Source organism: Dipodomys spectabilis, unplaced genomic scaffold, assembly GCF_019054845.1.
Source record: "Dipodomys spectabilis isolate Male_0828 unplaced genomic scaffold, ASM1905484v1 ptg000247l, whole genome shotgun sequence".
NCBI classification, from domain to species: Eukaryota; Metazoa; Chordata; class Mammalia; order Rodentia; family Heteromyidae; genus Dipodomys; species Dipodomys spectabilis.
In genome coordinates, this window is record NW_024870924.1 from 1,516,318 (window position 1) to 1,532,812 (window position 16,495).

The 16,495-nt window shown below is 34.5% G+C and overlaps 1 non-coding gene across 1 annotated transcript; it reads left to right on the top strand.

Moving 5' to 3' along the window:
* The first annotated feature begins 15,939 nt into the window (after positions 1 to 15,939).
* On the top strand, positions 15,940 to 16,045 carry LOC122124805. The gene has a single exon (XR_006150658.1). It is a non-coding gene; the product is annotated as a U6 spliceosomal RNA (small nuclear RNA).
* The last annotated feature ends 450 nt before the right edge of the window (positions 16,046 to 16,495 follow it).

A 16,495-nucleotide genomic window follows, 5' to 3' on the forward strand; every position in this document is an offset into this window, starting at 1 on the left:
ATCTCTTTGTCGCTTTTGAATAATAGAGTATTTCAATTTGTCCAAAGATTCTGTAATTTAAACCTTCAAGTGTATATTTTTTCATAAAAATGAACAGTATTTTTCCCCAGTGCAGGTTCAGATTTAACAACTAAATAAATATCTAAATGTTAATTAATTAAATTGAGCCTCTAGAATTCAAATAATACATTTATTTTATTCTTAGATATATCTATGCTGAATATGAGTGTCTAAAGCTTGTAATCCTTGCTACTCAGGAAGCTGGGGACCAAAGCCAGCTTTGGCAAGAAAGTTTTTGAGACAAATGTCAATTAATCACACACACACACACACACACACACACACACACACACACACACACACACACACACACACACACACACAGCCAGAAGTGGAGTTGTGGGTCAAACTAACCTTGAGTGAAAAAAACTAAGGCATAGACCTTGAGTTCAAATCACAAGAATAACACACACCCACATGCACACACATGCATATTATGTCTAGATACTTATTTTACTTTAAAGAAATACACAATATCATGAATAGTAATATTTGTTTCATATCCTGCAACTTTTATGAAGTGGTTTTTAGTACCATTTGCTTTAAGATATAACATAGGTCATTAAAATTAATATTAATCTAGTTAATATTTTTAATTACTCATAGCACATTGGTATTTTATGTATACACTTAAGAAATATTATTTGTAAAAGAAAGAAAGGAAGAATAGAAGAAAAGCAAGAAAGAAAGAGGGAAAGAAAGAAAGGAGGAAAGAAAGGAGGAAAGAAGGAAAGAAAAAAGAAGAGAGCAAAAGAGAGAGGTAGGGATGGAGGGAAGGAAGGAGGAAGGAAAGACAGCAGGAAGGAAGGAAAGAAGAAGGAAAGAAGGAAGGAAGGAACGAAGGAAGGAAGGGACAAAACCAATTTAATTTATAAAATCTGTTATTTAGCCCAACATAAACTTCATGTAAGTTAACCCTTTTGTAAACGCAAGGTTACAATTGTCACTTTGCTGCATGTTCTCTATGCATGAATGAAACCAACAAAGGAAGGATCAGAAATAACCAGAAGAATCTGTTTGCATCTCAAGTAAATATGTACACAAATCTTTTTCTCATTTTCTATACATCATCAAATAACTATTTGCAAACTATTTATATTGTTATAAATATTTTAAAAATTGATGTTACCAAAGGATGTCAATATATTATATAATGTGAGCACTAGTATTTATAATGCTATTAATATTACAGTCTTCATATTATATTAATTATAACAACTTATATTATATGTTTTATCAGAGAAATTATCATACTCTGATTTTGGTGTCTGTGGGAGACTTAATAGCAGACAGCAATGAAAATCTAAGGAGATCTGTATTTCTGAAATCAGTTAACTCATTGGAGATTGTTCAAATACATCAGAAGGGCCTTAGAAAGGCTGAACATGTTTACATGATTACCTATGATGTGATTCAAGAGCCACAAAACAATCATACTTCACTTTGTCATCACTACAATTATTCCCATTATAAGAAGAATCATTCACATAATTTACACGATATAGGTTTGTCCTTAAGTTATTATTTTCTATGAAATAATATCCAAATGATACACTACACTGAGTTAAAGAAAAAGTTGCAGAAAGTATTGGACACTGTAACTCCTTCCAATTACACGTATTGAAATTCTATTCCCCTGTCTGATGACATTAGAATCAGCCTTTCAGAGATTACCCTGCAATAATGATCCTGATAAATGAAGCCCAATATAACTAGTCTGCCATGTGAATGTCCAGCAAACAGATTATAATGAACCAGAGAGTAGACCCCCATAAGACAAAGATTTGCTTTGAATAATCATTTTTATAATCAATGTTCAAGCTTCTAGAGTATAGGTAATATAGTCCTGATGTTTTTAATCAACTTACTTTGAGGTATTTTCTTATAACAGCCCAATAGTGGACAAAACGCAAAGTAGTATTGATTTAAATTTCAAATTTTTGAAAAAAACCATTCATAATGTTTTATTATTTGAACTTTATTCTCAAAACCTACAAGTTACAAATATTATTAAATGGGAATTGAATTGAGGTTCAACGCTCTATTCAACTATCATAATTAACCTTTTGAATACTTTTATTATCTTTAAGTATTTGTACAAAGGAGTTGCCATTCACTGAAACAGTTTATGAATACAATTCATCTTGATTAATGTCACTCCATTCAACATTCTCATCCACCCCTCCCAATCAACAAAGTCCATACTTATCTCAACATTATGTTATGTATGGAATTACTTGCCATTTAACAAATCATTTTGTGTATACAGTACACCTGGAATTGTGTTACCACTTCAACATCTTCACCCCCATTTCATACTATCCATTATTTTGTTTATTTCAATTCTGGGAAGTATGCAATAGATTCTTGCCTGTACTCTATCCTTTTCAATTTCCTACCCCTCTCACCTTGCCTCCCACTGTCCTCTCTTGTAGTCCGCATTTACTGGTATTTATTTTGTTGGGTTTTGACTTAATCTTTGAAGAGAACTATACTATTTACACTTTCCATGGACTCTGACACTTCAGATAATTCATTTATCTCCTTGGATATCATCCAGTATGTTTAACTTTACATTTATATGCACCTTCTGTCTACCAAACATAAGGAAAGTCATACAACCTAACTTTCTCTGGGTCCAGTTAATTTCACTTAATATGATTATTTCTAAGTCTTTCATTTTCCTTAAGATGGGGCAGTAGGGGCTGGGAAGGTGGCTCAGTGGTAGAGCGCTTGCCTTGCATGCATGAGGCCCTGGGTTCGATTTCTCAGCACCACATAAGCAAAAAGAAAAAAAGCCTTGAGCTGAAGAGCTGAGGGACAGTGCCCAAGCCCTAGAGCTCAGTTCCCACGACTGGACCCCCCCGCCCCCCAAAAAAGAATGGTGCAATATGATTCTTTCTGATTGATTAATAAAATTTGATTATGTATGTATATATACATACATATTTGTAAATAGGGATCAATGAAATTATATATATATACATATATATATATATAATTCATATACAGACACGCACACAATTCTTGATCCCTTTTTGCAGCGAGCGGCATCTAGGCTGATTCCATATGTTGGCTACAGAAAATAATGCAACAATGAACATGATTGTGCTGGCAGCTTCAGTGTGTCCTTGTTTCTTCTCTATTGGATAAATGCCCATAAATGGAATTGCTGGGTCATAGGTAGCTTTCTATTCAGTTTTTGAGCAACCTCCATAATGTTTTCCAAAGTCGTTGAACAAGATTACATTTCCACCAACAATGTAATAGAGTTTCCTTTGGACCACATCCCTATTAGTAAATGTGATTGTGCGTTTTTTTCATAATGTCATTGTAACAGGGGTGAGAAGAATCTCGGTGTTGTTTGGATTTGCATTTCTTTCATGGAGAGAATATGTCTATTTGTCATTTTTACTTTTCTTCTAAGAAGTTCTCTTTAAGTCATTATCCCATATATCAATAGGGCTCTTGTTGATTTGAGCGTTTATTTGATCTCTAAATATGGGTTAGTTATGTAAACCCTGGTCTAATGCTTAGTTAGTAAATATCTCCTTCCATTCTATTCTCTTTCTATATATCCTGCTAATTTTTTCCTTTGCCATGAAGAAACTCTTAAGTATGATGCAACTCTATTCACCCAGAAAAAGTGATATTACACCATTCATAAGGAAATGGAAAGACTTGGAACAAACCTATATTAAGTGAAGAATGTCAGACTCAAAGAAATATAGGTTGCCCGATTTCCCTCATTTGTTGTATTAGAATGTGCCTCTAATTCTACAACTTAACACACTTGGATGGTAAAAGAGAAAACATTACATTTGGACATGATAAATTACATGGGATTCTAAACATTTATACAGTGAGATCAAAGGAGGATGCCCTTTGGAGAGGATCACAAAGGATCAATAGCTATATGAATATTATCATATAAAATAATGTTCATCAAATTGATCTCCAAGAAATGATAATGAGAGTTTTTTTTTTTTATTATTTTGCTTTTTCCATCTGAATTCGTATGCTGTTATTTTGTTTTAATTTCTGCACCTTTGGTCTTATATATAAGTTTGGAAAGGGCAAGGGAAACACAGAAATGGTGGGACAAAGTGTAAACAAATGTAGCAGTGCCACTCAATAGACACTACCTTGTAAATGAACTATACAACTTAGGGGGGAGGGGGGTTGAAAGGGAAAAACTGGGACAACATGTGGGAAGAGGTGACATTGTTGAAAAAGAAATGTGCTCATTATCTGACTTATGTAATTGGATCCCTTCTGTATATCATCTTTACAAACTAAAAATGGACCTCATTAACAGGCCAGAGTAGTTATATTAATATTAGACAAGATTGGCTTTAAATTAAAATTGGTATAAAGGTAAAAAGAGACTAAAAAGGACATTAAATGTTGATGAAGGAAACTCTCCATCAGGGGGATATAACAATGCTAGATATCAATGCCCTGAATCCTAGATCTCTCAAATTCATCAGACAAATACTACTTGCCCTAAAAATATGCATACATCCAAACACATTGTTGGTTGCTTGAACACATCATTCTTACCTCTGGACGGGCCATCCAGGTCAAAATCTAGCAAAAAATCAAAACCAAATACTTGTTTTGACAAGCTATACTTAACAGCTCATGGAACGTTCTCCAAAATAGATCATATCTTAGATCAGAAAGAAAATCTGTGAAAATTCAAAAATAAAAATGAAATTACTCCCTATATCCTGTTAGACGACAATGGGACCAAATTAGATCTCATCATCAAAAGGCATCACAAAAAATTCTGAAACTCACAGAGACTGAGTAACACATTTCCAAATCATCAGTGAGTCACTGAAGACATATGGAGGGAAGTTCCAACGTTTATGGAATTCAGTGGAAGTGAACAGACAAAATACTACCTCCTATGGGACACAAGAACACAGGCAATACTCAGGAAAATTTATAGATTTCAGTATGTACATCAACAAATTAGAACAATCTTAAATCAGCACTAATAATGCACCACTAGGTCCTTGAAAAACAGGAACAAGCCAATTCAAAAACTGATAGATAGAAATTATACAAATTAGATAAAGAAATAAATGAATCAGTCTCAAAAAACATACAATCATAATTGACTTTTATATACCAGTAGCTCAAAAATTCGCCCAATGAATGTAAATGTAGCTATTTTCAGAGATAGACTCAACCAGCTCAAACCAGTGAACAAAACATACTTGTAAGATTCTAAGGAACAATATTTTGTTTGCCTTTTTAAAATAAATTTACCCTGTTATTAAATTGATTTATAGAGGTATTACAATTACATGAGTCAAGTAATGTGTACATTTCCTTTTATGAAATGTCTTCAGTTCCCTCATATTTTCCCATTCCCTCACTTCTTTCCCCACCCATGTGTTAAATAATTCACTTTCATCAATGTTCAAGGAACTTCACTGCTTCATTTTTTCCCCCTTTCCCTAAAGCTTTGTGCCCACCCCCACCTTCCAGAAGACATAGAATGAATATACCATGCATAAGGTAAAGAAGACAGAATCATCACAAACTATAAATAACAACAACATACAGTAAACAAAAAACGGACTCTTCTGTTTCCATACCTCATAATTTGTTTCAGGATGTTTATCTTGTTATATAAATGTAATTGTTTTTATAATAAAGTCAATTCAGGGATTAAAGTGTGATAAAATTATAATTTTCTTTATATTTAGTAATGCTTTTATTTTACATTAATGTTGTAAGTAACACAATTCAAATCCTAGTGAAATTTGAAGGTTCAGGTATAAAGTTAAATACTCAGAAGATCTAATAGTTCCATTTTGGCAAACAAACTGAAAAACAGGCATGTTTTATCCTCAGGAATGTCATTATTTCATATGCAAAAAGTAATTTTACCTACATTTTCTCTTATATGATAACATATTTTCTGCTAATCAGAGAGATACAAAAAGATTTTTAATTATGATATGAAAAATGCATCGACATGAGTGAATGAAATCAGGGAGTAGATGGCTCAGAGCGGGGTGGTTCTGTTAAATATTCTCATTATTTTGAATGATCTGGTGTTTCTATATGTGTGGAATTATTAATGTATTTTATGTCTGGACAAGAAAGTTTGATTAGTAGATCATTGTCTGATACCCAATGTCTGGAACCTAACCAGAGTGGTAAGTATGTGTGTGTGTGTGAGAGAGAGAGAGAGAGTGTGTGGGTGTGTGTATGTGTGTGGGTGTGGGTGTCTGTCTGTCTGCCTGCAAGTCTGGATTTACAAGGAAATATCTTATTTCCCTGAGGGTATATACTTAATTCTATTAGGTATACTCCATTAGTGACAGCAAATAAAGTTAATTAACTTTTTGTGCCATATATTTATGATTGCATGAACAAACTAAAAATTATGTTTGGGGTATGAGTTTTGTAAAAGGTCAGCTGAAAGTATAAACATTTGGAATCTTGAGAAAGATATCAATGGCAATCATTTCAGTGTAGATAAATTTTGACAACACTTGCAGTGATAGATAATCTGATATCAAAATTCAATATTAATTGATTTCCATAGCTACACTATTCTATAAATTTGTAGGAAAACAAGTAAAATTATGGAATCATAAAAGTAATGTGATTATTTATTGCAAACTGTTTTACAGTTAGGCCCTGATTGTAAGTGCTAGGATCAACAGAAAAAAAAACACAATATACAACATGGAGTTAGATATTTTATAATGAAGCACATTTTAATATACTCCACATTGTTAGAAAGACTAGAACTTTGGGTTAGTTTGATAACATACCATAATAAGTGATATTGTCCATTTATTAAGCAGAAAGGCTTACTCAGATGTACAAGATTGAATGTTTTGGTGTATGTTCAGCTGGTTTTATTGCTTTGGGGGCTAGTGACAAGACAATGTCAAGGAGGGGAGTATGTCAAAGAGAAATGTTTTTTACCTAGAATGATTAAAAGATAGAAGAAGAAAGAAGATGAGAGTCTATTTTCTCATGAGTTTCACTCTGAATAACTAAATCTACAGAAGAACTATTCAGGTATGCTCCACAGTCTGGGAGGAATTGGAATGTTATTTTTCTTTAACACATAGGTCTTTCTTGGGTATTCTAAATTCAAATGGCAACATCTTCATCAATGATAATAACTTGTCTAGGAGTGGAAGCCAATAGATATTTCTGTAAATTCTAATCAGATCTCAGCAGACTAAATATTTTAGGGAATTCCTATTAAAAATTTTTCTTTCAGACTGACTGGGTCTTCATAATGTGTATCTGTGTGTTTATATGTGTGTGTTTCAATATACTAATAAAACAATGTGGCAGATAAAAGTATTAGTATGGCCTTTTGTTTTTCTTCTCATATTATGAAAGCCTTTCACAATTCCCAATCAAATCCCATCCAAGATTCAAACATTAATGCTGTCCCAAAATTTGTTTATGCTAACCTAAGTACATCCATCTCATTTCAGATGGCCATGGTATAGGAAAATTTTAAGTCTTCCAATTACGTTGTCACCAAGGAAACAACGTACAATATTTCTTTTAAAAATACTTAGTATGTAGAACATGTTAGCCAGAAAATTGAAGGAGTATACATTATAGAACTAAATTTAAGTATTAATCACATAAATGGATATTCTTTATCCCCAACTCAGAGCCTTTTTAAACTACATAATTGCTCAACTCATCTATTACCATCTTCCATGAAGTCAGTCCTTGCTGTAAACAAACCAGATGTGGTGAACAAATTAACATGTACACCATTGTTACATGCTGCTGTTCTAAAACATGGAAGTGAAAGACCATTTAATGCCTGTGAACAGCTGATTCTAGGGATTATGGAAAGTGATTACTTTGCACCATAAGTAGAAAAATCCACAGATGTTTCAAGTTGTGTTTTGTTGTTAGCATTTGTGAGATATATTTTGGAAAGCACAATGAATGAAAGCAGGCTATTTTGTAAAACTTTGCTGGCTGACACATTTATTGAAATGTTTCAAATGAGAAAACAGACAATAGGGTGGGTAAGATGTGGTATGCAGCTTTAAATACAGACAAGCAAAACAAATAATGGGAATTTTTTTTTCCTTAACAAATGCTTTCTGGTTATATTGTGCTATACACTATAATGATGAAATAATCATTTCTTTGGAAAAGTAAGGAGAAAACACTGTCACCTGTTGAATTTCTTTTTAAAACGAATGTTAAATGTCAAGGTCAAAGAAATTTAAATGCCTTAATAAAATATTATCAAGTATTACTTTCATTTTTGATAAAAAGTTAAAACAAACTGACAGACTGTTCGTCCATTAAGATTTATAAGTTTCCTGCTATATATTTCCTATTGTTCCTCTTTTTTGGTGGGTGATATATATATATATATATATATATATATATATATATATATATATATATATATATATATATATATATATATATATATGGAATGGCAACTTGCTCTTAACCATTACCCACAAAATTTTTGCTGTCATAGAATCAGAGAGTTTTTTTTTGTTGTTGTTGTTTTGTTTTGTTTATTTGGTCATTCATGGGGCTTGAACTCTGGGCCTCGGCACTGGTCCTACACTCTTCAGCTCAAGGTGAGTGCTCTACCACTTGAGCCAAAGTGCCAATTCTGGTTTTCTCGTGGCTTATTGGAGATAAGAGTCTCACCGACTTTTCTGCCTGGGCTGTCTTTGAACTGAGGTCCTCATATCTCTGCCTCCTGAGTAGCTAGGATTACAAGCATGAGCCACCAGTGCTCAGAGAGTTTTATTTTATTAAATTAAGACAATAGTAGGCTCATTTTATGCCAACACAAAATATAAACACCAATGACATTTTTCCCTAAAAAAAACACATAAAAAAATCATGAGATTCGGGGGAAGATGGCAGAGGAGAAGCTGAAGGCTAAACAAGCTCTCCCATAGAAAGCATTTAAGTATTCCAGTGAATAGTCTTCGGCTACAGAGACACACTAAGTATTTCATCTCAATACAGAGAGTTTGGACAGAGAAGGAAAATCCAAGCAAGGAAACAAATCTGAACACATGCAGCTAGCCATGGCTGCAGTGGCAGAGTTGGTAGCAGAGACAATCTTGGCAGCCATAACTACAGAGGGAATAGCGGACAAAGGCACCAGATGTGGCGGGCAAGCGGATTCTACCCAACACAAGCAAGAACTGATAAGGAGCAGATATCTTCATCCTGCAGATCACAGACCAGAAACTGCCCAGGAACAATACTCTAGCATGAGTAGAACCCTCATCTCCTCATTCCTTCTCAGGGAGCAGAGGAGGGAAGGCTGCATGTTCCCTACCACTGGAGATCTCTGTCTTTGATACTAACAAAGGCCAGGCTGAGCAACTAGCTCCAACTCAGGCCTTGGAAGAAAACAAAAGAGTCATTTAGCAGGTCACAGGAACCTTACCTGACCTGCCAGGTTCAACTCCACCCATGGGAAAGTCAACTAGCCCAGTCAGAGAAAAATCTGCCCCCTGAGGAGTGACTTTCATCACTGGGTAAACAGAGCCAGAGGCTGCCCCTCCCTACAGCAGCCTAGACAACAATTAAAACTCAGTAAACATAAACCCTGAGAATGGCTCCAAGCTGGGCTCTCTGAGAGTCTCAGGAGCTAGCCCAACAAGGAAAAGCTACTGATTGCTGAAAGGCCTCAACTCTACCCATAACCTAGTCTTATCACAGCGTCTTCAATCTAGAGGAAACTCCCATCTCCCTCTTTTGGGATACTCAAAGCAAATCTACCTCCCACTGAACTAGCCTGGGAGGAGGATCACAAAACAATGGGTTAGGCAAAGCATTTTTCTGCCTGTTCAAACAAACTGACTTAAGAAAACAATCAAGCCAGAGGAAAACCAAACACCACAAGCAGACCAGAGACTCCACCAAGAGACTGGTAATGGACACGGGAGATACACAATCGTACCATTGCCCCCATCCCCCCACCAAAAAAAAAAATCAAAGAACTTTTTAAATTTAATTTTATTTTTTATAGTGAGAATACAGTACAGAGGAGTTACAATTACATGGGCAAGATAACGAGTATATTTCTTATCAAGCATTGTTGCCTCCTTGTTTCCCCTTCGCATCCCTTCCCATACTTCTCCCCTCCCTTCACCTATCCTCCCCTACCCCCCACCAAAGGTGTTAAGTTCGTTTTTCGACATAATGAATTGTACATCTCATTGTTGCAATCAAAGAACTCTTATTTGAACCTTTTTAAAAAATTTTTAATTTTTAAAATTGTTTTCTATTAATTTTATTTTCCTCCCATAATTTTAATTTTAGGTGTATACGTGTGAATGTGTGTGTGTGTGTGTGTGTGTGTGTGTGTGTGTGTGTGTGTGTGTTTATCTCTTCTGAACTTTTGGTCTTTTTAAGTATTCTTTTCATTTTTTTCTGATTCGGTACAGGATGATAGATAAGCATCTAGCTTTAGTTTTCTATGAGTGATTAACCAGTTTTGCCAGCATTTTACTGAAGAGGCTGTCTTTCTTCCATTCTATTTTTTATCTCCTTTATCAAAGATTAGGTGCCTATTGGTCTGTAGGCTCATTTCTGGGTTTTCAATTCTATTCCATTGGTCCTGAGTTCTGTTCTTGTGCCAGTGCCAAGCTGTTTTGTTTGCTAATGCTTTGTAGTAGAGTTTGAAATTTGGTATTGATATTACTCCAGCACTGTTTTTTCTGTTAAGGATTGTTTATGCTATTCATTGCCTTTTATCCATATGACTTTTTGGATTGCCTCTTCTATTTCCTTGAAGAATGAGATTGAAATATTGATTGGTATTTCATTGAATTTGTAGATAGCCTTGGGAAGTGTTGCCATTTTCACGATGTTAATTCTTCCAATCCAGGATCAAGGGAGTTTTTTCACTCTTTAAGTTCTGTTTTGATTTCCTTTTTCAGGTTTTTAAAGTTTTCATCATGGAGATCCTTTACTTCTTTGGTTAAGTTAATTCATTGCTATTCTATTTTTTGTGTGGTTATTAAGAATGGAGTTGCTTTTCTGATTTCAGCCACTCTTTTCTCATTGTTGGCATACAGAAAAGCCATTGATTTTTGAGGGTTAATTTTATACCCTGATACATTGCCATAGTTTTGAATCAGCATGAGTAATTTGGGAGTGGAGTCCATGGGATTCTTTAAATACAAGATCATGTCATCTGCAAAGCGAGAGAGTTTTACTTCATCTTCCACTGTTTGGATCCCTTTTATGTTTTCATCTTTTCTTATTGCTGTAGCTAAGCATGCTAATAGTAAATTGAAGAGAAGTGGAGAGAGTGGACGTCCTTGTCTCGTTTCTGAGTTATGAGGAAATGTCTTTACTTTTTGACAATTTAGTATAATTCTGGCTGCAGGTTTGTCATATACAGCCTTTATTTTTTTGAGGAATGTGCCCTGGATTTCTAGTTTATGCAGAAACTTCATCATAAAATGGTGTTAATTAATTCATTTGTGTATATTGAACCAGCTTTGCTTCCCTGAACTGAATCTTGTTTGATCATGGTATGTAATTTTTTGGATGAATTGTTGAATTGTTTGGTGAAAATTTTGTTGAGAAGTTTGGCATCAATGTTCATCAAAGTAATGGGTGTGTAATTCTCTTTCTTTGATGAGTTCCGCTTTGAAAACCTTGTAGAATTCTGCTATAAATCAATGTGGTTCTGGGCTTTTCTAAGAACAGAGGTCTCTTACTGCTTTTTCTATTTCAATGCTTGATATGGGCCTGTTAAGATGGTTTAACTCATTTGCTCCTTTTCAGTTGTTGCTGGTGTTGAGTAGAATCTGCTCACCCACTGTGTCTGGTGCCTTTGTCCTGGACCCCCTCTGTTGTATGTATGGTGGAGTGACTATGGCCCCCACTAAAGCTGGCTCAGCCATGGCTACAGCAACTGCTCAGATCTGTCTCCTTCCCTGGATTTTCCCTCTCTAGCCAAACTCTGTACTGTGATGGCACACAGTGTGATACTCTAGCCTAGTACTGTTCGCTGGAACACTAAAGCTGCTTTCTGTGAGAGAGATTGTTTAGCCTCCAGGTTCTCCTCCACCATCCTCCTCCACTTCTCATAAACATTTTCTTATTACAAGATTATTCTAGATTAGCTATATTATGATTGATAATGACCAAGATTGACAGAAAGGTGAAGGAAAATTGTCTACACTTCCATGAGGTTCTGACTTGTGTTTCAAATGTTATAAAAGCTCTCCATGAGAAATCTAGCAGCTGCATTTCTAAATAGTCTTTGCTTGCTTACAATTTCTGATAATGTTTCAATTGAAGTACTTCTCCTTAGAGTCCCATACCATTCAATGATGCTGTATTATATCTTTATTACATCTTGAAGATAGCTCTTGGTGATTAAATTTGTGCTTTTCAAATTAGCTCTCGCAATTCCATCCACAAAATGCAGACAAAAATTATCTGAAATAAATTTGTATCTGTTGATAGTGAATATATTTTATTTTCCACTACAAACATAGAGTGTAGTAAAAATTTTCACAGAAATCACACTGCAATAGGTTGTGGGCAGATTCTAATGAAAATAATATACTGTGTTTATGTAGAAAATTTGAGCATCCAAAATTTTAGTATGCCTGTGGTCCTTAAACTAATACTTTACTTATATTGAGTGACAAATACAACTTGCTATATGTACAGTTTTCCTAGTATGTTTTTAATATATATTTTATTGTAAAGATACTGTACAGAGGGGTTACAGTTGCATAAGTAAGGTAATGAGTACATTTCTTATTGAGCATTGTTACCACCTCCTTTGTATTTCCCCTACTATTCCTTACCTTCACACATCCACAACACCTCCGTCCACCTCCCTCTAATAGTATCTTGCAAATCTCATTGTTACAATGCGACAACCTGTATCCTTTCCTTGTGTCTTAAATGAAGAAATGCTGGCTTGTTTCATGCTGATTCTACTTGTGTAGACACACTTAAAAACACTTTCCAAGTCCAAAATCACATAAATGAAATGCACATCATCTTTTGTCAGTTGATATAATTGTGTTCTACACATTTATTGACAGGTTACAAATTATTCTTAAATTTTAATACATAAAAAAACTTTCTTTTTTTCTTATTTTAGTGGCCAGGACATCAGCACGACCTCAGTCAGCATTTCTCACTTTAGACTTTTCATATGGGTTAGTTAAATTTTGACCTGTGCTCCCGTCTTCTGGGGAGTCACTCATCTGCTTAGGAATTGATGCTGGCTGTTGGAAAAGAGCCCAAGGAAGGATGCCATTTAAAGCCTTATAACTTTATTCTTAATAATACTACTACTTTGGCTGTTGAGAGTGACTACAAGAGCAAGCATTCCATGGGGAGCAGGGAGACACCATATGACCTATACTTATTTAGATTTCCGAGTGACTTGCTATCACTTGTACTGCATTTTTTCAAGTCGAATCTCTCTAAACCTACCAGTTGTAAGAGATAAGAGGAGTGGTAAAAGAACTCTTAGAGACAAATATATCTTCAACACATTTGTTACCAAGCATTCTGTCAAAGGCATATTCAACAACTAGTGAAACTTTTGTTGGCTATATCTATGTGTCTTTCTCCATTTGTGCATGTGTACATGTGTGTACATATGTATGTATTTGTGTCTATAGTAACATTCATGTGTACATATATGGGCCTATATACGCATATATGCATATGTAATTAAATATCAGGTGTTCAGTGATTTAATCTACAGTTCCCAGCACATTGTGCTTATCACAAAGTGTACATCATAAACTGCTCTTAAGGATCTGTGCTATATGAAGGATATCCTTTGTACTTACTTCCCCCATTACCTTGTTTTTCATCCCTGTGAACAACTTCAGCCTACTTTCCATAGGATAGCTTTGTTTTTGTTACTTACTGATAATAAAAGTAAAAGGTTGCTTGTAAAGAAAAAGAACTTTTAGGTCCCAAGCTAAAAGTATCTTATCAGTCTCAATGATTCATATGAGATAAAATTTATAATAGTACATAAAGTGAAAAGGAATTCCTAGATCTGTTGTTTTGCCATTTAGAATGGCAAAGAATAATTTCACGTCACTGTTATAACTCTTAAAGAATGCAAGGGTAAGTGATGGTCCCTATCATGTCCCCACAAAACCAGGGGATCCTGATGGATAATAGTAGACCAGCAGAAAATCTAAGTAGCAGACATAGAGCATGAAAGAGAAAGAGCAGAAATGAGAGAGTGCAAGAGAGGGAAAAATATCATAATACTTAAAGTGCGTAACGGATAAACGAGTTGTATGAGACTATTCATATTGCTATATTGAGACTCTACATGTACATTTGAAGGTAGTTGATGTATGATAACTCATCAACATAAAATATTAAGTGATTTTGATAAAAAATAAAAATGACGCAGAAGAAATTATAAATGCAAAAACAGTCTTCACAGAAGCAAACTCTCAGAAATATTTCTTGACTTTGAAAAGGATAAATTGGCTGCAGTTAGTATAAATTTAGAAGTATGACAATTCACAAAAATATAAAAATATATTTACATATTTCATTATATAACCCAAAGGAGAAAGCAAATATTGTTCAGATGATTTTTTAAATCACAGTTTCTCAGGTGCTGGGAAGGTGGCTCAGTGGTAGAGTGCTTGACTTGCATGAATGAGGTCCTGAATTTCATTCCTTAGCACGACATAAGCAGAAAAAATGAAAGTGGTGCTGTGGCTCAAGTGGTAACACTAGCCGTGAGCTGAAGAACTGAGGGACAGTACCCAAGACCCAGAGTTCAAGCCCCACAACCAACAAAACCAAAGCAAAAACAAAACAAAAACAAAACAAAACACAGTTTCTCAATTTTGTGGCCTCAATTCTGTAATACCACTACTTCAGCCTAGGGTTAAGATTTTAGGTGTGGACATTTATCAACACTACTGATTCAGACTCTACTTGATAAAAATTTTAATCAATATTTTGTTTTTAGTTTTGCTCTTTGTAAATTCACATGCACCTATGAAAAATGGAGTGGCCATCCCAATAATATTCTCAAAGTACCTCTTAATGATGACTCACAAAATGTTTTATTATATTACAAGGAAAAAATGCTATGAAGAAAAAAATAATTAAATATTAATGATTACTAAAATAAAAAACAAAACAATTACCAGGGTTTTCAGTATTTGAAGTGTATATAGTAGATTTTACTATTTTCTCATATTCCTGTACATGTAAAACTGGGTAAAGCTATGAGTAGCCTTTAAATTTACCCACTAAGATTACTATTTATAGTTCATCTCATCATTTATATGTGGCTTTTATAATTATTTGTTCATCATTAACATATAACGTAAGGGAGCCCTAAAGATTTAACAGAAACTGTGTACTTTAAATCTTAACTCTTCACTCTGCTTCTTTAAACAGTCTTTGCAACTTCTCATTAGTAAAGTTTCTATAAACTCTGAAATGTACATACTTACTAGTACATGCTACTAGAAATATTATATACTTTATCAAAAAATTTTATGACCTGCCAAAGTCTTAATTTTATCATATATAAGCAAATCCCAAAAATAAACATATTTAAATCATTAAAACTTTTAACAAACCTTAACATTTGCTGCAATGATCACTATGACAGGTGCCTTGTGTAGAATAATTGAATTCCTCTTCCTACACATCTCATGAACAACAAATACCTGGAATTATTTTGTTTTTGCCATGTCAATCTTGACTTTACTCTTAAATGTGTGCTTTTGTAAGAAATAAATGGTTCTAAAATTTCACAATTCTTTTGAACTTACTTTTTGTTGAATTGTCTAGTTTAAGAAAATCAATTACACTTTATATATACAATAATGTTCTGTGCTCAATTTGGCTGCACATACACTAAAATTGGAACATACAGAGAAGATTAACATAGTCCCTGCAAAAGGATGACACGCAAATTAGTGAATCGTTCCATACTTTTACAACAACAGATGCTGGAAGGGATGTGGCCAGAAGGGAAGCCTACTGCATTCTTGGTGGGAGTGTAAACTTGTTCATCCACTTTGGAAAGCAGTTTGCAGGTTCCTCAAAAGACTTCACATAGAGCTCCCCTATTACACAGCAATCCCACTTTTGGGCATTCCCCTAAATGATCAGAAACAAGTCCATACTAAAACTACCACCACAACAATGTTTATTGTAGCATTATTTGCCATAGCTAAGATATGAAACCAACTCCGATTCCCCTCAGTAGAAGAATGATCAAGAAAACATTCTGTGTGTGTGTGTGTGTGTGTGTGTGTGTGTGTGTGTGTGTGTGAGAATGTACACTTACACAACCACTTTGGAAATCAGTCTGGTGAGTCCTCAGAAAGCTAAATATTGACCTTCCTTATGGCCCATTCATACCACTTCTAGGCATCTATTCTGA